The sequence below is a fragment of the Leopardus geoffroyi genome, chromosome B4 (assembly GCF_018350155.1).
Source record: "Leopardus geoffroyi isolate Oge1 chromosome B4, O.geoffroyi_Oge1_pat1.0, whole genome shotgun sequence".
In the NCBI taxonomy this organism is placed as follows: domain Eukaryota; kingdom Metazoa; phylum Chordata; class Mammalia; order Carnivora; family Felidae; genus Leopardus; species Leopardus geoffroyi.
The window spans coordinates 8,817,480-8,844,641 of record NC_059341.1 but is presented as its reverse complement, the minus strand read 5'-3'; the positions used below and the strand labels follow the sequence as shown (position 1 = coordinate 8,844,641).

At 38.5% G+C, this 27,162-nt stretch overlaps 1 pseudogene; it reads left to right on the top strand.

Moving 5' to 3' along the window:
• Positions 1–13,363: 13,363 nt before the first annotated feature.
• Positions 13,364–14,556, top strand: LOC123591111 (annotated as a pseudogene).
• Positions 14,557–27,162: the final 12,606 nt, after the last annotated feature.

The following is a 27,162-nucleotide window of genomic DNA, read 5'->3' as shown; positions in this document are numbered from 1 at the left end:
ACTTCTAAACACTGCAGAGGTGGAATTGTCCACGCTTAGTCTGTTACCAAAAATGGAGATGCTAGGTTATGAAAAACAAAGAACCCCCCCCCCCCAAAACAAAAAAACCTCTCTCCTGAAGAATATCCATATTTAGTGTTTTGCATATATGTAACTTGCTAACAAATGAGCAAGAACAGGCCTTAAATACATAAAAAATAAAGACAAAACTGAAGAAAATTTCTGATTTATGAAGTTAAATCTTCTCTGAAAATTTGGAAGACTTCCAGACTCCTCCCTGCAAATGAGCCTATTTTAAAGACAATTACTCTAACCAAACACTTATCTGATTGATTTTCCAAAAACAAGAAATAGAATTTCCAAGTGAATTATTACATTGTTTTAATAGAACTGATCCAGACTTTTTTAGGGAACTAGAGTTTCTCAAAGTTTTGAGGGGAAAAATAAATTTTATTTTTGGTTTTATCTGATGGTATACATCTCTGGAATAATATGAGGAAAGTATGTTTGAAAAGAGAATACCAATTTAAAACATAATCTTTCCTGATTATAAGAGAAATTCTGTGAAGCATATGACATGATGTATCGAGAAATTCATTGATGACATCTTTAATGAGATTAAGTTTTTAAAAACAAATATCTAAAAAAAAAAAAGACTGGTAGCAAAATGAATAAAACAAAAAATGCTGTGAAGCATGAGTAAAGGGTCAGTCTACCTAAAGGTAGACTGACTTGAAACTCACTAAAAAATCCAAGAGAAAGTAGAAATGGTCTTATTAAATCCAGATGCAGATGAAGAATCCAATTGATGAAGCGATAGACTTGCCGTTGAGGTGGATAGAGAGGATAAAGTTACAGACTAACAAACACATTCATGCTTACAAAACTCCTCATCAGTCATTTTAGATAAAGGAACCAAAGCCAAAAATCCATATGCCGACTCAGAAAGCCCTTCCTGCTCTCCCACTTGATTACGTTTTAGCCCTGTCTCCTGCGATGTTCCTAATGGGACGCTGGTTTCACTAACCTTTCAGTTCCGTTAATGGAACCCACTGCCCTCAACCCAGGCCCTCCGATGAGGATGTTCCCTGTACCCATACCGTTCTCTTCTGCTCATTCGCTGATCAATTCTTTCATATCCTTCGTATCCCAACTTAAAAGTGACTTGCTCCACTAGAACAAGTTACCACTGCTATATAATCCTGTTTAATTGTGACTTTCTTCCATAGCTTTTATGGTGCCATTACAAATTTTTGTAAGCATTTGATTCATGTCTGCCCCCTCTACTGAGCCCTGAACTCTTTGAAGGGTGGGTTATATCTCTACCCATTGTATCTCTACTGTTTGAGCTTAGACATGGCACAGAAGTAGGAATTAAAAAATATATATTTGACATGTTAATAAATAACAAAGAGAAGGGAGAAACAAACTGAATATACAATAATCAAACTAGAATGAATAACATAAACACAAAAAATGAAACATTAAAGACCAAGATAGACTTAGGTAGTAAGACAACTAGAATTCTGGTCCTCTCTCTTCAAAAAAGATTCCGAGACATTGAAGGAGTTGTCAGAGGGGTGGTTGATGGAGTGAAAAGATTTACTCTTCCCTGCAGATAATCTGACCTTCTTTGGTCTGTTGTATGCTACTATTTATACTTTCTTTTTGCCGTGTGCTTTTCCATCACTTTCACACAACTTGCAGACACTCAATAAAAGATAACATTATGAGTAAGTAAATCGATGAGGGGCAGTGGTACAAGTTCTCATGGCCGTGAATTCTACTCCATCTAAGAAAGAGCTTTAAGTGCAGTAATGATGCCATCAGGGCATATGTGATACTGTAGGAAGCTAAAGCACAACTCAAGACTTGTGTTGACATCATTGACTTTCCTTAGTGTCGTTGGCATGATCTCCCCCCCCCCCCCCCCGCTGGCAATGATATGTAACAGTAAGTGTGGGTAAAACTCCTAGCTGAGAAACCATGCAGCTAGTTATAATAAAAGTTAAAGATTCTGTAACCACAGTCATTCTGTTCATGACCGGGTACACAGCTAATGAAACCTTGCTGTTAAATAGTTGTTGAGGGTCTCTCTGTAGTTTAGATCCACAACTTAGGGGAATAATCCAAATACTTAGTTTCTTTTCTTTTCGGATATAACTTTATTATTTAAAACCACTGTGACCCAAGCCATCATATTTATAAGTAAGAGACTGTATCTTTATATATAATTTTAAATTAGTTTAATATTTATTATATAAAATTATTAAAAATTAAAATACCCCTCGTTTCCTATTTATATTCTAGAGTCTGAATTGCATTGGGGGAAAATTTACAACTATAGGTTCATAGAAACAATATCATGTAAGAAATTTTGTGTGTGCATGTACATACATACAATTTACACTATTGTGCCATCTCAGAAAGTATGTGGACTTCATTTATGGACAAGTTTACTTTTTTTTTTTTAATTTTTAATGTTTATTTTTGAGAGACAAAAAGAGTACAATCCAGAGACAGGCAGAGGGAGAGGGAGACACAGAATCTGAAGCAGGCTGCAGGCTCTAAGCTGTCAGTCCAGAGTCCGATGTCGGGCTTGAACCCTCCAACTGTGAGAGGCACCCAGGCGCCCCATATAGACAAGTCTACTTTCGTTGAAATATTTCTTCTTTGTTAGTAGAAAGCCCACAGTTTCAGATGCTTCTCTGTATTATCCTTGGCCAAATAATTAGTCGTCTTAAGCACAAGCGCAACCGATACAAAGACTCCAAGACTTATTTCCATTTTGTGGGCAAATGAAACAACCTTCCTTGTGGTTTTTATTTTATCTGGCACCATGCCTGGGATGATAGATTCTATGCAGAAGTAAGAGATATGTTTGATTACCTGCATTTTCCATACCGTATTTTAGGAACCCAAAGGAAGAACTTTAAGGAAACACCAACAGCTAAGCTGACATATACCACAGTGACTTATATGAAAATGGCTCCTTCACATCCTATCACAGATGAACTGCTCTTGAATACCGAAGACTGATTTCAGTTCCAGACAGTCAGGATGGGAATTGTATCTGTGATAATAATGGCACAAGACAGACAGAAGCTATTTTTAAAAGAATTGCCTGGAGGCCAGAGGCTTACTCCCAAGAGGGGGGAAAAATCAGCATTTCCATCTTCACTTTTGAGTGTGGAGCTCTGACTTTCCCAGCCTGCAAACAGTGAAAGCTAAACCTACAAGGATTAGTAAAAATATGCCGCAGAGAATAGCAGGCAAAATGCAGCCAAACCGTTCTCCACAGTGCGTCATCTATAAATCTGTGGTTAATATCTGAACAGCTTCATGCGACAGAGAAAAGACCCAGTGTATACAAAGAACTTGTAGCTCATTATCCCCAGTCCGTTGCATTGTTACCAGTTATTGCTTCTGAACAATGCATGCTCCTAACAACCAACCAAGTCATACATAATGCATTGTAGATTGGAAAACACATACCCAAACTAGTCATATTAAATCCACAACTCAAAATATAAACCCTTGGCTTATTCACATCCCTCCCCTTTTGACATCAGGATTCCAATTTTATTCATTTATTTGCAAACATGGGCTTATCTGTTGGTCTTCAGAAGTAAAGATCATATCTCCAAGCAACAAGAACAAGCGAAAACAAACAAGAATACTTTAGCATGAGCTGAACTGCTCTTCTTCCAAATAAGTTTGATGTGAGGTAATCTCATTACTCTATAAAGGATCCCTTTCCTTCTCAGAGCTCACATCAAATAGCAAGAAACATCTGTGAACAGGGAGGAGGATAATTAGAGATCTAGGGAGAATTTCATAAACACAGGACACCATTCAGCCTGTGCATCTCAAAGACTCAGGAGCTGTTCATTCAATAGAGTAATAATCTTTTATTCAGTGCCATCCTTCCCACTCTTTCTAGAGAAACCTCTGCTGTTAAAATGCTTAATCTCCTTTGAAATAGAGATACTGAAGCCAGCATCAGAGTTAAAAGCAAAGATTGATAGTGCCTGTCAGAAAAATGAGGCGTTTAAAAGTCAGGCATTAACCAGGGTTACTCTGTGTGTGGCTCTGTTGTCCTGGGGGCTGGGTGTAGTAGAAAGAAATACCGTAGCCCCTTCTAAATCTTCTGCAGTTTTGTTTTCTACACTGTTTTCACTCTTTAATAATTGAAAAGAACTTTTGGTTTGTTTAACAATTAGAACAAGTAATACTAGTAAACATTTGTTGAGTACCTACATTTTCAGCTGTAAACACAATCTAAACAAGCGTGCATCGAGCATGTGGCTATTTGCTTTAGAAATCATATTCTCTACTAGGCAGTGTCCTGTTTTGGTCATCATGACCTTTATAGATAGACTTCTTGAGAGAATCTTTCCATTCTTTACTCCAATTACTTCTTACTCAATCTTCAGTCTACAACAATTGAGCTGCTGTGTCCCAAACTAAAATCCAGATGATCAGTTTGTCAAATACAATTGACATTTCTAGATCGCAGTGTGTATAACTTTGCACAAGTACCACACGATTCAGGAGTATTTTCGCTTTATACTCTCACTCCTTTTGCCTCCTCTGACTTAAACACCGTCAGTCAGCTAGCAGCTGTCTTTCCACTCCCGTGACTCCACATTTATGTGTGCTTATACATAACACAGCTGGACAAACTTCTTCCCATCCTTTGCCTTCTAATCACTTATGGAACCCAGCAGCTCCCTCCACGTCCACACGTCAGCGTAGGGGGTCTACATCATTCTCTCCAGTGACTGAGGCACGCATGCTCCGTGAGGTATACAACTTCTCTGTTTCTGATGAACATTTAGGTTGTGCACACATTCTCATTTCTAAATTTTTCAGCGAGCATTTTTTAAAGTTTCTTTATTTACTTTAGAGAGACAGAGTGAGAGAGTGTGTGCGTAAGTGGGACGAGGGGCAGAGAGGGAGACACAGAATCCAAAGCGGGCTCCAGACAGAGCCGGACGCAGGGCTTGGACTCACTAACAGGGAGAACATGACCTGAGCTGAAGTTGGAGGCTTAACCAACTGAGCCACCCAGGCGCCCCAGTGAGCATTACTGAATGGGGTAATTACTGAATGGGGTTGAGTCATCGGTAATGCACTTCAAAAACCTTACAGGTATTACCCACTTGCCCAGTCACCCCAGTCACTGACATAGAAGAATGTGCATCCACATTCCATCACACGAAACACGCATCTTTGTTATTGACTGAGTGATGGTGAAAAATATGTTCTTCCAATGATTATTAGTGAGATGAATCATCCTTTCATATATTTGCTCACTTTATTATATTGTTTTCTATTTTGTAATCATAGCATGGTTTGCCAATCATACTGAGATTGATTGTGGAGATTTTAACTTAAAGGACCTTAATCTTTTATCTTTTACCTAGGTATTGCAAATATTTCTTACATTATGATGTTGACTTTTGAAGATTTAAATGTTGTACTGAGTTTGTTTTTTTTTTTTTTTTAATGTTATATAATCATGTCTGGTAATCTTTCCCTTCATGATTCTTGGACTATGTGCCTGGCTTCAGAAGGTCGTAAAATATTAGTTTACAGTTTATTCTACTACTTTTCTATTTTTTGAATTTTTTTTTAAATTTTTTTTCAACGTTTATTTATTTTTGGGACAGAGAGAGACAGAGCATGAACGGGGGAGGGGCAGAGAGAGAGGGAGACACAGAATCGGAAACAGGCTCCAGGCTCTGAGCCATCAGCCCAGAGCCCGACGCGGGGCTCGAACTCACGGACCGCGAGATCGTGACCTGGCTGAAGTCGGACGCTTAACCGACTGCGCCACCCAGGCGCCCCTATTTTTTGAATTTTTTAATGTTTGTTTATTTTTGAGAGACAGAGCATGAGCAGGGGAGGGGCAGAAAGAGAGGGAAACACAGAATCCAAAGCAGGTTCCAGGCTCTGAGCTGTCAGCAGAGAACCCCAGGCGGAGCTCGAACTCACAAATGGTGAGATCATGATCTGAATCGAAGTCAGACACTTAACTGAACCGCCCACACGCCCCAGTTCTACTACTTTTCTAGTTCTTTAATCCATCAGGACATTACTTTTACTCGTACATGTATATATGCATGCATTTACATATATACGTAAAAATGTGTGTGTGCATATATATATATGTATATATATATATACACACACACATATACATATATGAAATCAGCATTTTATTTTTCTCCAAATGTGACAATATCATAAACCATTTATTGAATTACTTATAATTGCTCCGTGATGTTTAATATTATCTTTAGTACAAAAATTAGCATATGTCATAGGCCTTTGTATGAACACTCCATTTTTTGTGATGACTTGTTTATGTCTTCTTGAATAGCCTGTTATTTCAGTTTTTGCATTTTAATATCTCATTTTCATAACTAGCAGGATATGATCATCATGCACATGTTTTCCAACATTGATTGACTCTTCTAATGGTTTTGCTTTCAATTTAATCTCACACCACTCACAAAAGTTAATATGTAAGGGATTAAAGACTTAAATAAGACCTGAATCTGTAAAATTCTTAGAAGAAAACAGAGGAAAATACTTCTTGAGATTGGTCTTGGCCACAGTTTGTTGAGTATGATGCCAAAAGCACAAGCAACAAAAGCAAAACTTAATAAGTGAGACTATATCCAATTAAAAAGATTTTGTGCAGCAGAAGCAACAATGAACAAAATGAAAAGGCAGCCTATAGAATGGGAGAAAATATTTACAAACCAATCTATCTGATCAAGTGTTTAATATCTAAAATATATCAATTTATACAACTCATTACAAAACAAAACTCTGATTAAAGGGACAGAGCCTCTGAAGAGACATTTTTCCAAAGAAGACATACAGATGGCCAACAGGTACATGAAAAGGTGCTCAACAGCACTAATCATCAGGGAAATGCAAAACAAAGCCACAATGAGATATCATCTCCCTCTTGCTATATTGGCTCTCATTAAAAGACAAGAGATAGTAAGAGTTGGTAAGGATATGAAGCAGACCCTTAGGTAGTATTGGTGGGGATGTAAATTGGTGTAGCCACTGTGTAAAACAGTATGGACATTCCTCAAAAAAATAAAAATAGAACTTCCATATGATCCAGCAGGCCACAAAAACAGAATCTCAAAGGGACATTTGCAGCCCCATATCTTTTTATAGCATTATTCACAATAGCCAAGAGATGGAAACAACATAAATGTTTCTTAATGGATGAAGGGATAAATAAAATGTGATGTATACATGCAATGGAGTATTATTTATCCAAAAGTGACAAGGAAATTTTGTCGTTTACAACAGCATGGATGAATCTTGAGGGCAATATTGTATGTTAAGTCAGACAAATAACAAATGTTCTCCTTATAGTTGGAATTTTAAAAGGCTTAACTCATAGGGGTGCCTGGGTGGCTCAGTCAGTTAAGCATCTGACTCTTGGTTTGGGCTCAAGTCGTGATCTCATAGTTTGTGGGTTTGAGCCCCACATCAGGCTCTGTGCTAACAGTTTGGGGTCTGCTTGGGATTCTCTCTCTCACTCTGTCTGCCCCTCCCCTTCTCTCTCTGTCTCAAAATAAATACACTTAAAAAAAAAAAAAAAAAAAAAAGGCCAAACTCATAGAATGCTAAAAGAGCCTGGGGACCTGGGAATGGGAATATGTTGGTCAAAGGGTACACATTTGCAGTTGTAAATGAATAATTCTGGTGACCTAATGTATAGTGATCGTAGTTAATAAAATTTGCTACACACTTGAAAGGTTCTAAGAGAGTAGATAAATATTATCACCACACACACACACACACACACACACACACACACACACAGGTAATCACATGTGATGTGATTGAGTTGTTAGCTAATGCTACCATGGTAATCATTTTGTAATATATAAGTGTATCAAATCAACACTTTGTACACCTTAAATTTATATAATGTTATATGTCAGATATATCCCGATAAAGCTGGAAAAAGGAAAAAAAAAAGTTTCCTTCAAAAAAAAAAAAAAAAGATTCAGAGAGCTTTAAACCCAGCTTTTTCTGGATTTCCAATTTGAAAGAAAATCTCAGGGTGCCTGCGTGGCTCAGTTGGTTGGGCATTGGACTTTGGCTCAGATCATGATCTCATGGTTCATGGTTTCCAGCCCTGCATTGGGCTCTGTGCTGACAGCTCAGAGCCTGGAGCCTGCTTCGGATTCTGTCTGTCTCACTCTCTCTCTGACCCCCACCCCTGCCCAATGGTGCTCTGTCTCTGTCTATCTCTCAAAAATAAATAAATGCAAAAAAAAAAAAAAAAAAGAAAGAAAATCTATATAGTAACTGGAGCTGAGATTTTGCTCAAAATATAAGCTGTGTCTTTGTTTCCAGACTGTCTTCTTCAGCTCAACGTGTCAATAAGGAATGACTGGGGCGCCTGGGTGGCGCAGTCGGTTAAGCGTCTGACTTCAGCCAGGTCACGATCTCGCGGTCCGTGAGTTCGAGCCCCGCGTCAGGCTCTGGGCTGATGGCTCAGAGCCTGGAGCCTGTTTCCGATTCTGTGTCTCCCTCTCTCTCTGCCCCTCCCCCGTTCATGCTCTGTCTCTCTCTCTGTCCCAAAAATAAATAAAACGTTGAAAAAAAAAATTAAAAAAAAAAAAAGGAATGACAATTAGACAGTCAAACTTAATGGACATGAGAGTATACTGGACCCATAGAATGAACTAAAAATGAAAAAAGTGAATGAAAAAATAAAGATCAATTTATGTCTATGAAAGTACAGAATTTTACATCTATAAAAGTATGGAATAATATTTTGTTATATTCATATAGAATATTATTTGGTATTTTAAAATTATAGTATTTGCCTTGCCATATCTCAGTCATGATTGATTGATTTTAATTAGTTTATCAATGTGACATTTACCAAAGAAATAGAATAATTATTTTTTACATTTTTTTATGTTTATTTTTGAGAGAGAGAGAGCGCCAACGGGGGAGGGGCAGAGAGAGTGGGAGGCAAAGAATCTCAAGCAGGCTCTAGGATCTGAGCTGTCAGCACAGAGCCTGATGGGGGATTTGAAATCAGGAACCACAAGATCATGACCTGAGCTGAAGTCAGACGCTTAACCGACTGAGCCACCCAGGCGCCCATAAAGAAATAGAATACTTTTATCTATGTAGTCTGGGAAGGTTCTGGAAAGAGAGAGTAGCTGCTCCTGTCTATTCACTGTTTTACTTACTAATTTCTCTCCCACTGCTCCTATTATCCAGTTTCTACACTCAATGCCTTTTAGGATGACCCACTACCGTTTCACCAATGCTGTGACGACCTTATTTAAGGATATTCATTTCCCATTCTCCTCCTTATTGTCTATGGAAATGTATGACTCTCTAGGTCACAGGGGGTCCTCAGGCCAGACCTAGGAAGCCTTTGCCACTGCTAATTGATCTGCCAATGCAAATGCAGTCTGGCCTGAGTCATGGTCTCATAAGCGGATCCATTGCTATTCTTTGCTCTGAGAGCTCTGAGAAGGTGAGCACAATGAAGGAGTAAGGTTTCTGGTGATCTGAGGGCTTCTGCCTGGCTTGCACAGTACAGTCAAATAATTACTGGAATAAATGTGAAAGAAGTTGTGATATTTCCTGCAAGGAGGAAGAGCTCTTCTGTCAGCTTCTACCCTTAGACTACTCCTGGCTGCCAGATTAGGGCTTAGAGGCTTATACAGTCCTTCGATTTTGGAAGTTTTCCCTAAATACAACTTCGCTTATTTCCCACATCTGCATTTTCTGGGAATAAACAGTTCATCATGGGCTCCTTCAGATGTCTGCAGAGCCTGCCTGCATCTGCACCAAATAACCATAACCAGATTTGCTAAATGGATAAAGAAGGCTTCTGGAAGGATTTCAGAGGCATCAGGTGAAAACATTTAAAAGCCAAGAGACTCAGTAAGCAGGAATGTCAGTTCCTCTGACACCCCAGGGTGTTCAGACCCTTGAAGAAATTTGTAAATGTGAAACAAAAGCCCAAAGAGCATACAATGCAATGACAAAACTGTCACTGTCCCCCCAAAAGCCGAATAAATAAAGGAAGTCCACTTTACCTGCTCTGCTACACACACACAAACCAAGTGTTCTTTTCAAGTAGAGAAGGACAGAGAAAAATATTCTTTAGTTTGATTACTTTTTTTTAACCTCATGACTCCATACACTTGAGTTTTTATGGGAAAAGAGTAGGAATGTGTTAAGAATGGATAGAGATGGTGATAAAAATCAGAAGCGTTAACAGTCATAGTATTGGCTTCTGAATGTTGTTGTTCCTTCAGCCTCTCTCTTCCACTTAGAGGTCACAGGAGATGAGGGACCTCTGATTCTGAGAAAAGCTAGTCAGGGTTAGCTTCTTTCTTCTCACCACTGTGCACGAATTCTGCAAAATTAGATTAAAAAAAACAGGCGCTGCCCTGACAGTCTATAGACAAGCTGAACTGTCCAGTTGAGGACCAAACAGACAAATCCCAAAAGGGATTGTTTTTCCTTTTATCGACAGGATGGGAAAGATTTATCGCAGTGTTGAAATAAATTGTTGAAAATCTATTTCTTAAGAAGTCTACAGTGATCTTTGTCAGTCTGACTTCTGTGCACACAAGAATGCAAAATTTCTGTATAGAACTATTAATAGAACAAACGACTTGTTTTTTAAATTCTCCTTTAGTTTAACCTTTTTTTTTTTTTAACACAAGTTTAGATACTTGCCTTCAAGATGGAGAAAATAAGCTAGTGATTTCCTTCCACAGGAGTCTTGAAAGGTCTCCAGCAATGTTTAGTTTTCTAGTATGCCACTAATTGAAATTAACTCTTTGGGGATTCCTTAGAAAAAATATTCTTAAATTATAGAGGTGCAACTACATGTTAGGATTTGTTTATTTAGGTCTTAAATTTCTACAAAACATCACTCTTGGAAAATGTCAGTGTATTGATTATCTTCCTCCGAATGATGCCATCCCCTTTTATTAGACCATGTCTAGGAGGCAATGAAAATTGATCTTATCTTATGTGACATTCAGATAAACAGTCTAGAAAAGTAGGAGAAAAAAAAAATCCAGAAGTTATTTAAAGCAATGTTGTAACCTTAATAATCACTTATATCAGTTCTGCAACTGCACAAATATTTCTTGGTCCTAAACTTTTGCTTTACTTAATATAATCACTGAAATTAGATTGAAATTAGATATTATATCATATTCCTGTACTAATTGGTACAGTTCTTTTTTTATGTCTATTTTTGAGAGAGAAAGAGAGTACGAATGGGGGAGGGGCAGAGAGAGGGAGAGCCGGAATCTGAAGCAGGTTCCAGGCTCTGAGCCGTCAGCACAGAGCCCAGCGTGAGACCCAGACCCACGAACCGAACCATGAGATCATGACCTGAGCTGAATTCGGGCACTTAACTGACTGAGCCACCCAGGCACCCCTGGTACAGTTCTTTCTTAACTACTCAGCGATATCAGTAAATGTTAGTTTATTTTTATTGGGGGAAGCTGAAGAAAAAAAAAATAATTAAAATAATGAAATTGAAAATCAAAGAATGTTAAAGTTTCAAGCATGAGACAAATGATCAAAGTGACTGCATATTTGCCTTTGGGAATCTGATTTACCAGAATTCGTGGTGAGGTCCTCTTTGATGGTGCTCGCAATAACAATGGATGCAATAATGAAAGGAGGTGAGGTGTTCTTACTAAGATGTGGAGGAGAGGAATTAAATTCACCAAAGTCTAAGAGGGATTCTCACCCTCTAGTGCACAACCTCATGTTGAATATACCTGAAGCTTGAAATCAGAGACCAAATACAACAGAGGGAATCCTTTTCCCCACCAATTCTCTCTACCTTAGCTTACTTACTTAGCTTTTTTATTTGTATTTTTTAAGTCAAATTATGCAGGAGTAGTTGTAAATTACAGACTCCTGTAATGGGGTGAATTTTGCTTATCTGAAATTCATATAAACCTCAGGATTTGACCTTATTTGGAAAAGGGGTTGTTGCAGATGTAGTTATTTAAAAAAGAAGTTATACTGGGCTAAGATTGGCTTCTGGTCCACTGTGACTGTGTCCTTATAACAAAGGGATATTTGGACACAGATGTGCAGGGGACGGTACCTTCGAACCTCTAGGAGCTTAGAGGAAAGGTATGGAAGAGATTCTCCCTCACAGCCCTCATGAGGAGCCCTTGCAGAATTCTTCATCTCAAACTTCTAGGTCTCAGAACTGCAAGAAAATACATTTTTGATGTTGAAGCTGCTTACTATGTGGTGCTTTGTCAAGAAAGCTCTAGAAAACTACTGTAACTCTCTAGACATAGTCTCTCTGTATCACATTTCCCAAACTTATCTGATCATCAGAATTATTTGTAACTTATAAAAAGTATAAACTCTGGTGGAAACCTTCACAACAGATTCCAATTCAGTATGTTTGGGGTGGGCCTAGAAATCTTTATTACAACAAAATAACAATCAAACTACAAAGCTCTGGTCTGGGAGCACCTGGGTGGCTCAGTTGGTTGTGTGCCCAACTCGATTTTGGTTCAGGTTGTGATCCCAGGGTCATGGAATGGAGCCCCGAATCAGGCTCTGCGCTGAGTGGGGAACCTGCTTAAGATTCTTTCTCTCTCTGTCTTCCCCTCTTTTGTGCTTACATGCACTCACTCTCTCACAAATCAAACAAACAAACAAACAAACACACACCCTGGTCTGTGATTCTGATGCAAAGTTAGATTTGAGAACCTCTATTCAAGAAAACAGTATTGAGAGAAGTTTTCAAGTGAAAAAAAAAAAAGTTCTAGTTCTCTAATTTACTTGGTGAGGTTAAAAAATTATTATTTTTGTTTCTAGGCCTTAATTGTCTCTTCTGCAAAAGGAGAAAGTTGGGGGCACTTGGGTGGCTCAGTTGGTTGAGTGGCTGACTTTGACTCAGGTCATGATCTTGCAATTCATGAGTTCACACCCCACATGGGCTTGCTGCTGTCAGTGCAAAGCCCACTTCAGATCCTCTGTCCCCCTCTCTCTCTGCACCTCACCCACTTGTGCTCTCTCTCTCAAAAATAAATAAAACATTTTTAAAGAGAAAGCTGGACCTTATAAAAAGCAGAAATTGGTATTCAGTGGTGTTATCATTAATACTTGTCTATTTTGATCAATAACAAGGATATGCACAGTGTTTTGAGGCAGCCATTGTTCAGTAGGTTACTCTGGCTTTTCCAGAGCTGGGTTGGTCCTGCCCCAACTCCGCAAGTCCTTCAAGCCTGATGGAGGGGACCAGTCCCTGGCTCTGAGCACTCAGTGGTCCTTGGGGCAAGCCACCATGAGCGAATGAAAGGCACCACAGGAGATGCTTAGTGGGGGAGTCACCAACATGCTCACAGAACTTGCCGACTTTGAGAAGAAGGTGAACCAGGCCATCCATAAGTACAATGCTTACCGAAAAGTAGCATCTGTGATAGCAAATATCCGTACAAAGAGTGGAGCAGAAGCTAAGAAATTGCCTGAAGTAGTAACAAAAATTGCTGACAAGATTGATATGTTTTAGTGAGTGAAAAATTGTAAAAGCTGGAGAAGATTCAGTAGGATGATACGAGTTCATCTATCAATTTACTGACTCGGGTTGGTGGCATTGGTCCATCTGCTGCAAGGAAGTTTATAGATGAAAGAATTTACATTAGAAGGTCTCGGAAAAAAATGAAAATTAGTTGAACCATGATCAGTGAATTGGCCTGAAATATTTTGAGGAGTTTGAGAAAAGAATTTATCCTGAAGAGATGTTACAAAAGCAAGACATTGTACTATCTGAAGTTTAAGAAGTGGATTCTGAGGGGTGCCTGGGTGGCTCAGTCGGTTAAGCATCCTACTCTTGATTTTGGCTCAGGTCATGATCTCATGGCTTGTGAGTGAGCTGACAGTGCAGAACCTGCTTGGGATTCTCTCTCTCTCTCTCTCTCTCTCTCTCTGTGTGTGTGTGTGTGTGCGCGTGTGTGTGTCTATCCTTTGCCTGCTTGCACTCTCTCTCAAGAAAAAAAAAAGTGGATCCTGAATACGTTATAAGAGTCTGTGGCAGTTTCAGAAGAGGTGAAGAGTTCATTGATGTCCTTCTGACCCATCCAAGCTTTACCTCTGAATCAACCAAACAGCCAAAGCTGTTACATTGTGTTATGGAGCAGTTATAGAAGGTCCATTTTATTACAAGTACTCTGTCAAAAAGTAAAACAAAGTTCATGAGTGTTTTCTAGCTTCCCAGTAAAAATGATGAAAAGGAGTATCGATACAGGACAATTGATACAAGGTTGATACCCAAGGATCAATATTACTGTGGTGTTCTCTGTTTCACTGAGAGTGATATTTTCAATAAGAATAGGAGAACTCATGCCCTAGAAAGGGCTCTTCAATCAGTGAATACACAGTCTATCCCTGGGGAGTCACTGGAGCTGCTGGAGAGCCTCTATCAGTAGATAGTGAGGCATCTTTGACTACATCCAGTGGAAATACCAAGCACCCAAGTGAATGGTCCTATTCTTCATCCCAGGCACAGCTCAGCTCAACAGGAATCTTGATTTCTTTCTTAACCTTTGGTATGTAAGGGTCTCTGGTGTTTTTAAATGATTGTTTCTTCTTCATGCTATAGCTTGCACTGTACTCAATAAAGCCTCTTGAACTATTAAAAAAAAAAGACTATGTACAGTGTTTCATCTGCCATCGTGCAGATGCCAGTTAGTAACCACCATTTCCCTTCATGGGTCAGGTTTCCCATGAAACAGACTCTGAGTTGAAGTACACGTGGCTTGTTGGAGAATGAAGAAATTAGGGTGGGCAGACAGAGAGGTAGAACTATCATGGAGTCACCACCGTGCTCTCAGACAATCCCACCATTGACCCTTGAACTGATAGATGCCTTTCGAGATGCCTTCTCAGTGGAGTTGAGTGGACACAGACTGTGGACCTCCATATGTGGCAGCCATCCCTTGCATGTGGGTTGCTTTCAGAGAAGGAGCAGGGCCTGGGTGAGGCAGCTTCCTTCAGTTGAAGAAAATTTTTAGCTAGGAACCAGACTGAGGGAGGTCAGCAGTCATTGGTCTCCGTAGCTGGTGAAAGGAGTTTCTCAGTTCCAAAGATGAGTGGTCTCTTGGAGGCTCATCCCAGCATCTGATACTATTTACCTCTTGTACCAGTTGACTCTACTTGCTTTGTATATTGGCTCAGTCTGAGAACAGCTGCCCCAGGACTGTGGTGGTTCTGCCCTCCTAGGCTGTATAAAGAAGTAGAAGATGAGTTGGATGAACTATACCCCTCACCTCTTGGAGCTTACACCCTGATATTTGTGATCTCTTCCCTCACTCTGCCATCTAAAATTTCTTCACCTGTTGTTCCTGCCTCTGCTGGGCTTTGTGAATTGCCTGGGGACATAAGCTCTGACCACCCAGGCATTTTCAGGCCATGGCCACTGCACTGCTCCCTTTACCATCATCATTGGACAAAGAAATGTCAAGAACTGTCCTCTGGGAATCACCTGGAATCCTGAGTGATACACCACAGTAGTTGCTACCCATTGTCTTAAGATTGTTTTACTTTTTTTTTCCCCTAACATTGGTATGCATATATAGGATATTTATGCTCCCTGCTCTTTACATAATGAACGTGGGCAAAAGACCATAGTTACTATATGTGGAACTTTCACGGGAGAAACATTTGAGGATTCCTCCCATGATATGTTTCTCTTATGTGAATGTGAAGATTGTTGTTGTAAATAGCTAGGTTCTCAATTTCTTGGAAGCAGCTGTGATGGCAGACAGCAAAAACTGGGGCACTGTCACCTGTCACATGAGAGAAGTGGTTTTTTCTCATTTTTATATCTTTATCCAGAATTAATGTTGGAACTAGCTGGGAGAGATTCAAGCACTGTCTCACATTGTGAGATACATAATATTAATTTTTTAAAATCCTCTGTTTTACATGCTAAATTATCTATCTTAAGATAGATAATTATCTATCTTAAGCTAAATTATCTATCTTAAGCTATCCAAAGCGACATAGCTACTCAGGCTCAGATACTGGTAATAAACATGAACATTAATTCCATATTATATATTATATTTAATTCCATATTATATGTATTTTATTTTATTTATTTTTTTTAATTTTTTTTCAACGTTTTTATTTATTTTTGGGACAGAGAGAGACAGAGCATGAACGGGGGAGGGGCAGAGAGAGAGGGAGACACAGAATCGGAAACAGGCTCCAGGCTCTGAGCCATCAGCCCAGAGCCTGACGCGGGGCTCAAACTCACGGACCACGAGATCGTGACCTGGCTGAAGCTGGAGAGTGTGATGCTAAGTAAAATAAGCCATACAGAGAAATACAGATACCCATATGGTTTCACTCTCATGTGGGTCCTGAGAAACTTAACAGAAACCCATGGGGGAGGGGAAGGAAAAAAAAAAAAAAAGAGGTTAGAGTGGGAGAGAGCCAAAGCATAAGAGACTGTTAAAAACTGAGAACAAACTGAGGGTTGATGGGGGGTGGGAGGGAGGGAAGGGTGGGTGATGGGTATTGAGGAGGGCACCTTTTGGGATGAGCACTGGGTGTTGTATGGAAACCAATTTGACAATAAATTTCATATATTAAAAAAATATATCCTTCTGTTAATCAGACATCTCATGCTCAAAACATATTTGCCTAAGGGTCAAAGTTGTATTTAATGCTTTTATAAATCAATTTTTCAAGACCTATTTTCTCACATGGCTAATGATGTAAACATAACCGCAACATCATATATAAATAATACTATTAAAAAACATTTTGTGAGCCAAGTTTTAAATTGTGTGAACCAAATTTTGTGGTCTAATTCCAGTGCTGAGCTATTATAATACCGTGTTTCTTAGGAAAAATGCATTTTGAATTTCCAACAAACCTTGTCACGAAAAACAAACAAGTAATACCCATCCTTTTTTCATGCCTTCCTTCCCTCACTTCTTTCATTTTACCACTCTCTTCCTTGAAATCCTTCTCTTTCTTCCTTCTTTAAATAATTATTGAGATTGAATTATGTTTTGGTCCTGTGCCAGGCTCTAGAGGTACACAAATGAGAGGAGATACCCTTCCCTTAAAGAGCTCGTAGTGGTAAGCCAGGCAAAAACATATGTAAGTAGCAAGTGTGCGATTGAACCCCTGCAATACAGTGTGCTAAGCATAATGGCAAGAAGATGCATTTATATATATATTTTTTCTTTTTGTTAAATATGACTAATAGAACATTTAAAATTACATATATAGTCCACATTTTGTTTCTACTGAACAGAACTGAACTAGAATATGGACTTTTTAAAAATGTTTATGTATCTATTGCTCTTAAAAAAAATCCAAGTTAGTTAACATATAGTGTAATAATAATTTCAGGAATAGAATTTAGTGATTCATCACTTACATATAACACCCACTGCTCATCCCAATAAGTACCCTCCTTATTGCCCATAACCCATTTAGCCCATCCCCCCCACACAACAGCCCTCCAGCAACCCTCTGTATTAAGTTAGTTCTCTGTATTTAAGAGACTCTTATGTTTGTTTCCCTCTCTGTTTTTATATTATTTTTGCTTCACTTCCCTTATGTTCATCTGTTTTGTATCTTAAATTCTACGTGAGAGAAATCATATATTTGTCTTTACCTGACTGACATATTTCAGTTAGCATAATACACTCTAGTTCCATCCATTGTTGTTGCAAATGGAAAGATCTCATTCTTTTTGATTGCTGAGTAATATTCCATGGTATATATACACTACATCTTTTTTATCCATTCATCAGTCAATGGACATTTGAGGTATATCCATACTTTGTCTATTGTCAATGGACATTGTAAACATTGGGGTGCATATGCCCCTACAAATCAGCACTCCTATATCCTTTGGATAGATATCTATTAGTGCAATTGCTGGGTCATAGTGCAGTTCTATACTTAATTTTTTGAAGAACGTCCATATTTTTTCCAGAGTGGCTGCACCAGTTTGCATTCCCACCAGCAGTGCAAAAGGGCTCCTCTTTGTCCACATCCTCGCCAACATCTGTTGTTGCCTGACTTGTTAATGTGAGCCATTCTGACAGGTGTGAGGTGGTATCTCATTGTGGTTTTGATTTGGATTTCCCTGATGGTGAGTGATGTTGAGCATTTTTTCATGTGTCGGTTGGCCATCTAGATGTCTTTGGAGAAGAGTCTATTCATGTCTTTTTCCCATTTCTTCACTGGATTATTTGTTTTTTGGGTGTTGAATTTGAGAAGTTCTTTATAGATTTTGGATACTAACCCTTTATCCGATACGTCATTTGCAAATTTCTTTTCCCATTCCACCAGTTGCCTTTTAGTTTTGCTGATTGTTTCCTTCACTGTGCAGAAGCTTTTAATCTTTATGAGGTCCTAATAGTTAAATTTTGCTTTTGTTTACCTTGCCTCCAGAGACATGTCAAGTAAGAAGTTGCTGTGGCTGAGGTCGGAGAGGTTGTTGCCTGTTTTCTCCTCTAGGATTTTGATGGCTTTCTGCCTTACATTTAGGTCTTTCATCCATTTTGAGTTTATTTTGTGTATGATGTAAGAAGGTGGTCCCCATTCATTCTTCTGCATGTTGTCCAGTTTTCCTACCACCATTTGCTGAAGAGATGGTGTTTTTCCATTGGATATCCTTTACTGCATTGTCAAAGATTAGTTGGCCATACATTTTTGTGGGTCCATCTCTGGGTTGTCTGTTGTGTTCCATTTATCTATGTGTCTGTTCTTGTGCTACTACCATACTGTCTTGATGATTACAGACTCGTAATACACCTTGAATGTCCAGAATTATGATGCTTACAGCTTTGGTTTTCTTTTTCAGAATTGCTTTGACTATCCAGGGTCTTTTCTGGTTCCATACAAATGTTAGGATTGTTTGTTCTAGCTTTGAGAAGAATGCTGGTGCAATTTTGATTGGGGATGCATTGAATATGTAGATTGCTTTGGGTAGTATCAACATTTTAACAACATTTGTTCTTCCAATCCATGAACATGGAATGTTTTTCCATTTGTATGTGTGTGTGCTGTCTTCAATTACTTTCATAAACTTTGTATAGTTTTCAGTGTATAGATTTTTCACCTCTTCGTTAGGTTTATTCCAGGTATTTTATGTTTTTCGGTGTAGTTATAAATGGGATCAATTCCTTGATTTCTCATTCTGCTGCTTCATTATTGATGTGTAGAAATACAACTGATTTCTGTATATGATTTTATATTCTGCAACTTTCCTGAATTCACAGATCAGTTGCAGCAGCTTTTTGGTGGAGTCTTTTGGGTTTTCCACATAAAGTATGTCATCTGTGAAGAGTGTACGTTTGACGTCCTCCTTGCCACTTTGCATGCCTTTTATTTCTTTGTGTTGTCTTATTTCTGAGGCTAGGACTTCCAACACTATGTTGAATAACAGTGGTGAGAGTGGACATCCTTGTCATGTTCCTGACCTTAGGGGGAAAACTGTTTTTCCCCATTGAGGATGCTATTAGCAGTGGGTCTTTCATATATGGCCTTTATGATCTTGAGGTATGATCTTTTTATCCCAACTTTCTTTAGGGTTTTTATAAAGAAAGGATGCTGTATTTTGCCAAATGCTTTTTCAGCACCTATTGAGAGGGTCATGTGGCTCTTATCCTTTCTTTTATTATGTGATGTATCACATTCATTGATTTGTGGGTTTTGAACCAGCCCTATATCCCAGGAATAAGTCCCACTTGATTGTGGTGAATAATTATTTAAATGTTGTATTTGGTTTGCTAGTATCTTGTTGAGAATTTTTGCATGCATGTTCTTTAGGGAAATTGGTCTGTAACTCTCCTTTTTGTGGGGTTTTGTCTGGTTTTGGAATCAATGTAATGTTGGCCTTGTAGAATGAGTCTGGAAGTTTTCTTTCCATTTCTTTCTCTTCTTTCTTTTCTTTCTTTCTTTCTTCCTTTCTTTCTATTGTCTTTTCTTTTTCTTTCTTTCCTTTTTTTTTTTTTTTTGGAACATCTTCAAAAGAATAGATGTTAAGTCTTCTTTAAATATTTGTAGAATTCCCCTGGAAAGCAATCTGGCCCTGGTCTCTTGTTTTTTGGGAGATTTTTGATTACTTATTCAATTTCTTTACTGGCAATGGGTCTTCTCAAATTTTCTATTTCTTCCTGTTTCATTTTGGTCATTTATATATCTCTGGGAATGTGTCACTTTCTTTCACGCTGCCCAATTTGTTGGCATATAGTTGCTCATAATATTCTCTTATAATTGTTTGTATTACTGCAGTGTTGGAATTCGTAATCTCCTTTTTCATTCGTGATTTTTTTTATTTGGGTCCTTTCCTTTTGCTTTTTGATGAATCTGGTTAGGGGTTTATCAGGTTTGTTAATTCTTAAAAATCCAGCTCCTATTTTTTTTTTTGTTTGTTTATTTTGTTTTCTGTTTGTTTTTAGATATCATTGATTTTTGCTCCAATCTTTATTATTTCCCCTTTTCTGTTTTTGGGCTTTGTTTGCTGTTCTTTTTCCAGCTTTTTTAGGTGTACTCTTAGATTGTGTATTTGAGACCTTTCTTCCTTTAGGAAGGCTTGGATTGCTATAATTTCCCTCTTATGACTGCCCTTGCTTCATCCCAGAGGTTTGGGGATGTTGTGTTTTCATTTTCACTGTTTTCCGTGTACTTTTTAATTTTCTCTTTAATTTCTTGGTTGGCTCATTCATTCTTTAATAGGATGTTCTTTAATATCCAAGCATTCATGATCTTTCCAAACTTTTTCTTGTGGTTGATTTTGAGTTTCATAGTGTTGTGGTCTTAAAATATGCAAGGCACGATCTCGATCTTTTTGTCCTTGTTGAGGGCTGATTTGTGTCCCAGTATGTGATCTATTCTGGAGAATGTCCCGTGAGCACTTGAGAAGAATGTGTATTCTGTTGCTTTGGGATGAAACATTCTGAATATATCTGTTATGTCCATCTGGTCCAGTGTGTCATTCAAAGCCATTGCTACCTTATTGATTTTTGGCTTAGATGATCTGTCTGTTGCTGTAAGTAGGGTGTTGAAGTCGCCTACTATCATGATATTATTAGAAATGAGTTTCTTTACTTTTATGATTAATTGATTTCTGTATTTGGGTTCTTTCATATTGGGGCATTAATATTTGCAATTGTTAGATCTTGGCAGATAGACCCCTTAATTATGATATAACACCCTTCTTCATCTCTTGTTACAGTCTTTATTTTAAAATCTAGTTTGTCTGACATAAATATGGCTACTCCCACTTTCTTTTGATGACCATTAGCATGATAGATGTTTCTCCATCCACTTACTTACAATTTGCAGGTGTTTTGAGGTCTAATATGAGTCTCTTGTAAGCAGCATATAGATGAGTCTTGTTTTCTTATTCATTCTGATACCATATATCTTTTTATTAGGATCTAGTTCATTGACATTTAGAGTGAATACTGAAATATATGATTTTAGTGCTATTGTGTTGTCTGTTGAATTGGTGTTTCCGGTGATGTTCTCTGGTCCTTTCTAGTCTTTGTTGTTTTTGTTCTTTTTTGTTTTGCTTTGTCTTTTTTCTGCTCAAATGTCCCCGTTTAAAATTTCTTGCAGGGCTTGCTTAGTGTTCCCAAACTCCTATAGTTTTTGTGTGTCTGGAAAACTCTTCATCTCTTTTTCTATTTTGAATAACTGCCTTGCTGGATAATGAATTCTTGGCTGCACATTTTTCTGATCCAGTACATTTATTTGTATCCTGACATTCCTTTCTGGCCTGCCAAGTTTCTGTGGATAGGTGGTCTGCTGTGAACCTGATCTGTCTTTTCAAGGTTAAGGAATTTTTATTTCCCTTGCTGCTTTCAATATTCTTGCCTTATCTGTGTCTTTTCTGAATTTGACTATGATATGCCTTATTCATGGTCGGTGTTTGTTGAATCTAAATGGAGTTCTCTGTGCTCTTGGATTTTCATGTCTATGTCCTTCCACTGGATAGGAAAGTTTTCCACTATAATTTGCTCACACTAACCTTCTGCCCTTTTTTCTCTCTCTCTTCATCTTCTGGGACTTCTATGATTCAGATGTTCTTTTTAATAAGTCACTGAGTACTCTAAGTCTCACATCATGATCTTTTGCTTTTGTTTCCCTCTTTTTTTTCAATATATGAAGTTTATTGTCAAATTGGTTTCCATACAACACCCAGTGCTCATCCCAAAAGGTGCCCTCCTCAATACCCATCACCCACCCTCCTCTCCCTCCCACCCCCATCAACCCTCAGTTTGTTCTCAGTTTTTAAGAGTCTCTTATGCTTTGGCTCTCTACCACTCTAACCTCTTTAATGCTTCCCTCTTTTATACAGCGCCATTATTCTCCGTAAGTTTATTTTTTAAATCGCTGATTCACTGGTCTGCTTCATTCATCCTTGGGGTCGTGGCATACATTCAAGATTTCATCTTGGTTATAGCATTTTTAATTTTGTCCTGACTGGATTTTCTTTTATCTCCACAGAAAGGGATTCTATGCTTTTTTTTCTACCCCGACTAGCATTCTTATTATTGTGGTTCTAAATTCTAGTTCAGACATCTTGATTGTATCTGTGTTGATTAAGCCCCTTGCTGTGATTTCTTCCTGTTCCTTTTTTGGGGGTTAAATTCCTTCATTTTGTCATTTTGTAGGAAGAAAAAAATAATAATAAAATAAAAAATTAAAATTAAAAAATTAAAAAGAAAACAAAAAATCAAATAAAGAAAGCTAGATCCTTGGTGCATTTTTGGTCCGCTTGTTGAAGGAAGCTAGACAGAACACAGAAAAGGAAAAGATAATAAAGTAAGAAAAATATTTAAAAATTAAAAAAAAAATTATATAATAAAATTGAATAAAATGAAATAAAATGAAATAAAATTAAAAATTAAAAAAAAAGAAAGTAAAATATATGAAAATAAAAATGTTTTTTCTCCTTCAGTATCCAAGAATGAGGAAGAAAAGCAAGAAAGAAAATTTTAAAGAAAAAAAAGAAAACAATTTAAGCAAAAAAAGAAGCAAAGAAAATGAGCCAATATATGAACCAGCAAACAGAATGAAACCCAAATGAAGTTATGTCCAGTTTTCCCTAGAACTGAAACTATGAAGCCTTCTATAGTCTGTACACTAAGCAGATGGAGTGACTTGTGCTGATCACCTAGGGGATGAGTTTGCGTGCGTGCATGCACATGCATGAGAGAGGTGGAAATGGCCTCACCCAGTTCCTTAGTGTCTGGCACAGGAACTTCACAGACTCACAGACCCGCAGTCAAGAACCTGTCCTTTGTCTCAGGCCTCTGTCCACTCCCCACCTCTACCCTGTGTCCAAGCCATCAGCCTGTCAGGCGGCACCTCCTTTCAGAGTTTTATCTCAGGTGGGTTTGTGTTTCAAAGCCCTGCACTTCAGAGACCTCTGTGGCTTGGACCCACTCTGTTTCTCTGAGAGAGGGTCTCTGAGTGGGTGCTAGCTTGTCCCAGAAAACATTCATGCATTCACACAGCAGCGTAGGTTCAGAGATTACGTCAAACCACTACACACGGCCAGCGCCAGGTTTCGCTGCACTCTGGCGCCTTTGTTCCAATACTAGCAAATGTGGCTGCTCTCTGGGGTCCACTGGGACCTTTGCCTGTGGAGAGGCCATATGGCCTCTCCCAAGTGCACTCCAAACAGGGGAACCACTTCTCCCTGTGTGGCACATGGATCCCTCAGACCCTGCTGCCTGCTCCTGGGGATTTGCCCTACTTCGTTGCCACAACACTGTCAGGCACTGAGTTCCAGAATTTCTGACTCTGCGCTTCCCTGTTTATAGAGTTCTAATGGTGTTGAAAAACTCTCCTTTCTCCCCATCATTGCTTTTGAGGAACAGATTTCTTGTTCAGTCCCCTGTGAGTGTTTTCACTTTCTGTTTCTCTCCAGCTACTTTCAGGGGAAGTGTTTTTCTTGTGCTCACTCAATGTGCTGTACTCCCCACCCCCCTTTTTCTGTCCTCTCTCTGCAAAAGAGGCTTTCTACTCTCTGTGGCTTTTCTCTCCCCCAGTGCACCTCTTTGCACCACATACCTGCTGAGTTCTGTGGCTCCAGTTATGCAGATAATTGGGTTCATCCTTAGATCGATTTCCTAGGTGTTCAAAATGGCTTGGTGCTGATCTACTTACATTTCACCGACGAGAGAAGCTCAGGGTCTCCATGCTTCTCCGCTATCTTAACATCTTACAAGATGCATTTAAAAAAGGGGAGAGAAACATCCTAGTCTTAGAAAACATTGCCCAAAAGATAATGCCCTAACCTGAGAATTTTTTTTTCTTCTGTGTTTGTTTTTCCATGTGAGAAAATAGGAACATTACATTACAGGCAGAAAAAAACAAACACAAAAGTGCAGAGATGATAATGCCAGTAAAGTATGACATATTTGGGAAATACAAATTTCCCTTTATCACTAGATTCAGCCCCCAGTTGGAGAGGGTCTAAGTTCAAGCTTCAGAGGCAAATGAGCTAGATTGAGGAGGTGGAGCTGTAATGCTTGGGTTCCTGGGTTTCATCTCATTGGCAAAAAGGATCAACAGAGTTGTTTCATGTATGAGTGACAGTACCAGGCCTGGTGTGTGTGTCTGTGCACGCATGTGTATGTACACACACACACACGTAGGAAAATAGAATTTGATGACAGTTACTAGGGTGAGTTATAAAGTTGGGGAGTTAGCTAAGGTGGAAAGCAAAGATGCCAGTTAGGAAGTTGTTGTAAATTTTCAGGTAAGAAACTACAAAATACTCTGGACATTGTCTTTTATGAAGACTGGTAATGTAGCAGTGAGAGAAAGTTAGAGTTCATGGTTTAGTCGTTCATTTCCAACTTGGAAAGCTGAGTGGATAGTACAGCCATTCTTCAAGATAAGACACTCACAGAAGGAACAAAAGCCATCTTAGGACTCTTTGAATTTGTAGTCTTTGTAAAGGGACATATAATTGGCATGTTAGTGGTTTTTGTGATTTTTTGTTTTGTTTTGTTTTTTAATGTTAGGAAGTTTCTTTTGCCCTGTATAATTTTTTCTCCTGTTTCAGGTATGTCCAGCATAGCAGTGTAGCCTGCTTTATGTTCCTCTGTGTAACTATCACCATTGGAAAGGGTGATATAAAAGGTGTTTAGTGTGCTTCACGTGATACTCAGCATGCGACTTTGTGCAAATAGATCCACGATACCTCTGGGTGAAGACCTTATCATGAGCTACCGTGAAGTTATCCAGAAATGGACAATGACAGGTTTTTTAGCAAGCTGTCACCAATTTTCCTTCTACTTTCTCGCTATCATCGAGTATAACACCTCTGACTTTAAAGTGTTTTACAATTGGTAACTCATGTATCTTCACACCCTTCCTGTGAAACGCAATTGTGATGAGACAACTTGCTATGTTTTGAGAGGCAGGTGAGGAGAAACAAAAATTCAGACAATTGTTTATCTCTTTAGTAAAGATTCAAGGGGAGAATTATTACAGGACTCTTCATTTCTGATAGAATTATTTCAGAGCCCACTTCTTTACTTAAGTGCAATGTCTGGAAATCATTCCTTCACTGTTACAGTCTCTAATCAGTTTTATCAATAAAAAAAAAAAAAAACAAATCTAAGTGTAATTGTTACTCATGCCAGAAGAAAGGCATTTCTGAATGACATAACTTCATGTTTCTCTTATTTTCATCTCAAGCAAAGTGACAGAAGCTCTACTTTTCCTGAAACTCTTGAATCGTATGTTAGGTCCTTTTCTAAGAAAACCGCACAAGTGTATGACACAGAGCTTTAAGGAAAACTATAGTGAGATAAGATTTTTAAAATCACTTATTTGCATATTACTTGAGATACATAAACAGCATGAGCTTTTGCAGTTTCTCTTACTTGTGAAGAGTCAGAGCTCTGATGGGCTCATTTATCTTTGAATCCAGGAATACCCCATTCTTAATGTTCTTATTCGAATAATTGCTACTGTTCAAAGTGCTGATTGACTCAGATACAATACAATTTTCTCAATTCTTGTACATCAGGGAAACACATGTTAATTAAGCAGAGTTCAGATTTTCAGATGCTCAAGCTTTAGAACTTGATTGTGCTGGTACACATGGGTCATTATTCCAAGAGTGACTTTCAAAACAAACATTGTGTTCCACGTTAAAGCATTAAACCTCAGATACTCACTGAGTGACTCACTCAGCAGCTGGAATACAGCTGGGATGCTGCCAGAAGTGAATAAAACAAGAGAGTGGGAAATTTGTCATCACAGGCAGGAGTTCATATTAGTGCATAGTTTGAGCGCAGGTTGGCCTGGATAACCAGGCATGCTCAGTCTAAAAGGAGCTGTTAATTCCAATTCCAGTTCTATCTCTTTTTAACTGTGTAGCTTTGGGTATCAATTAACCTCTCTGATACTCTGTTTCCTGCTACGCAAATATTGAATATTTGGGTCAGCACGTTGTCTCAACAAAATTATTCCTTTACCAGGGACTGTCTTAGCTGTGCATTTGGAGAGTAGTTCTTAGGCACTTGACTTCCCAGCAATCCCTCTCTGTATACAGAGGCCATCGCCCAGATTGGGTATTGAGCATGATCAGAGTGCCTCCTTGGCAGACTGTTTCTTACAGATTGCACAAGGCATGTGGGTTTAAGTTTTCACATTTCATTTCTTTGTTGGCCATAAAAACATTAATGAAGATTGTCCTTATTAAAAATCCTCAAATAGATCAATTAGGAAGAACTTACCAATTAGCATGAATGTTGAATATTCTTTCCACTTTTAGACTCTGGCCTAGAAGAGGGCTTATGCTATGATTTTGATGCCCATATATGCCTAGGAGCCCTTACACCCAGAGACCCTGGGTTTGTTTCTCTCACTCTAGCTGTGCGTTACAGATTCTGACTAAACTGCTCCCCTCCCAACCAAGACAAGACAAAAGTAAAGGAACAAACAGTGCATTGAATATTCAGTAGACACTTTGCGGTCAGCAAAACAAAATACTGTTTTGACAAAAACAGAAATATTAAGGGTGTATAATTATGGTGAAGAAGGAATTGAGATCATTCAATAAGCAAAGTTGACTGGAAG